A 3,020-nucleotide genomic window follows, 5' to 3' on the forward strand; every position below is an offset into this window, starting at 1 on the left:
CATAGTTAATTTGGGGGGTCAGAGGGAGAGAAACAAAGAAAAGAATTTTGGAAATTTGATCATGAAAACCTGCCAGAGGAAAGCGAAAATTGGCTTTAAAAAGGGAAATCAGAGACACCTCTTCTGAGACACGTCTGGTTAAAAGGGAAATGCAAAACATTACAAAATATTTTGTCATGTTATTGCTAACAATAATGGATACGTATTGTTGAGCATTTAGTATGTAGGAGCACTTAGAGTAGATAATCTTATTAATATGTAATATTAATAACTTTATGAGATAACTTTATGAGATAGATGTTACTGCCAATATACAGATTAGGTAATTGAGGTTTAGGAGAGTTAAAGTATCTTGCCTAAAGTCACCCAGGCAGTAAGTGCAGAAAATGGGAGTCACACACAGGTCAGTCTAATTCCCAAGTCTCTGCTTTTAACCACTGTGACATACTGCCTCTAAGGCACTCCTCACAAAGCATGCTTGCAGAGGTGCTTTTCTTCTGCAGTTTAATTCAGCTAATTTCATATTTCCAAAGAATCAGTATCAATTGGTCTTTGCTGAACTTCGGTGGTCCATATTGAAGGCCCCTGGAAGTTGCCATAATAAAGCAATAATTCCAGGCAGAATTTTTACTTTTTTAAATTAAGAATTTGTTCATTTTTGTTAGACTCACAAACATAGAGAACAGACTTGTGGTTGCCAAGGGGGAGGAGAGTAGAGGAGGGATGGATTGGGAATCTGGGATTAGCAGATGCAAACTATTATATATAGAATGAAGAAACAACAAGGTCCTACTTATAGCACAGGGAAGTATATTCAATATCTTGTAATAAACCACAGTAGAAAAGAATATGAAAAAGAATATGTATATATATAACCGAATTACTTTGTTGTACACCAGAAAATAACACAACATTGTATGTCAACTATACTTCAATAAAATAAATTTTAAAAAGAATTTGGTCATATTTTTTAAAAATGTGTGTTTTTAATAACAAAATAAACAATATGGTTTGATATATATCCTACCAGACATGTAAAGTTTAAAAGTTTACGAGCTTTGTAAAGATCCTACTAGAAAGACATTGGAAATGGAATTGAAATGAGTAAGAGGGAGAATTCTATCATGCAGTGCTCAAGGGTACAGGTTGTGAAGTTGAGCAACCTTTGTTTGAATCCTGGCTTTGCTACTCTCTAGCTCTGACACCTGTGGTAAAATGGTTTTTCTCTCTGTACTTTGGTTTCCCCACCTGCAAAAGGGAGGTATTAATGGTACTTAGAGAATTCTCATGAGGATTAAGTAAAATAATCTGGGGGACTTCCCTGGTGGTGCAGTGGATAAGACTCTGTGCTCCCAATGCAGGGGGCCCGGCTTCGATCCCTGGTCAGGGAACTAGATCCCACATGCATGCCGCAACTAAGGAGCCCACATGCTGCAACTAAGACCCTGTGCAACCAAAAAAAAAAAAAAAAGTAAAATAACCTGTGTGAAGAATTTGAAGTAACGCCTGGTACATTGTAAGTGTTCAATAAACATTAAGGAGTACACAGGAGATACAGAGAGGCAGTGTGACATAATGAGAAAAGCTGAGTTTGCATCCTGGCTCTACCACTTGCTGGCTGTATGAATTTGGGCAAATGCTTAACTTTTTTGATCCTCAGTGTCCTTATCTGAATTGTTGTGTATAAGGATTAGAGATAATATGTGTAAAGTACCTGACATAAAATAAACACTCAATAAAAGATTGCTGTTTATCCATCATTGCAGCAATAATGGATAAACAGTTGAGCCACTAACATGGCATAAAATAAGGTGGGGAAAAAAAAAAAAAAAAAAAAAAAAAAAAAAAATAAGGTGGGGAAGAACTGCTGAATCACTTATAATCTGAAAAGTCTGACATTTGGCATGGAAGACTACCCATACAATCAGAAGACCAGATTTGAATCTTGTTTCCATTATAGAACTAGAACTTTGGGTACATTTCTTAAACTTGTCATCATTTTCTTCATTTACAAAATGGACATAAGCACAGTAACTGCCCTGCTTCCTACACATGTTTTTGAAAAAGAATATAATTTACCATAAAAAACATAAAAAGCCACCCTTCTAAAGTGTAAAATTCAGTGGTTTTTAGTATTTCATGAGGTTGTGTAACCACCACTTCTATCTAATTCCAGAACATTTTCATCACTCCAAAAAACAAAACTCATTCCCTATTTCTCCCCTCCCCCAGTCCCTTGCAGCCCTATTTCTTGTCTCTATGGATTTGTCTACTCCAGATGTTTCATATAAATGGAGTCATACAAAGTGTGGTCTTCTGTGACCAGCATTTTTCACTTAACATAATATTTTCAAGGTTCATCCATGTTGTATCATATATCAACACTTTATTCCTTTTTGTGACTAATAGTTCATTATGTAGATATACTACATTTTGTTATGGACACTTGGAATGTTTCCATTTTTTGGCCATTTTGGCTTGTATGAACATCAGTTTACAAATCTGGGTCACATGGTAACTCCATGTTTAACTTTTTGAGGAACTGTCAAACTGCTTCCCAAAGCAGCTGCACTAGTTCACGATCCCACCAACAGTGTATGAGGGTTCTAATTTCTCCACATTCTCACCAACACTTATTATTTACAGCCATCCTAGTGGGTATGAAGCAGGGTTTTGATTTGCAGTTCCCTAAGGATTAAAGATGTTGAGCATCTTTTTACGTGCTTATTATTCATTTGTATATCTTCCTTAGAGAAATGGCTATTTTAAAATTGGATTTTTTGTCTTTCCATTGTTGAATTTTAAGAGCTACTAGTCCCTTATGAACAAGTTATTTTGTATATCAAATGATATAGTGGCTGTGAGAGCTTTATAAACTGCAAGAGACGTCGCAAATTAAACGAAGGCCCTGACGATCAGGGAAAGGACAGAAGGCAACGGTTTTACGCTGGTGCTCTCCCAGACACCACCCGCGTCTCACCCTGCGCGCAGTCTTCCCACCCCACAGCGCCCCGCCCCCC

The sequence above is a fragment of the Kogia breviceps genome, chromosome 7 (genome assembly GCF_026419965.1).
Source record: "Kogia breviceps isolate mKogBre1 chromosome 7, mKogBre1 haplotype 1, whole genome shotgun sequence".
Lineage (NCBI taxonomy): Eukaryota > Metazoa > Chordata > Mammalia > Artiodactyla > Physeteridae > Kogia > Kogia breviceps.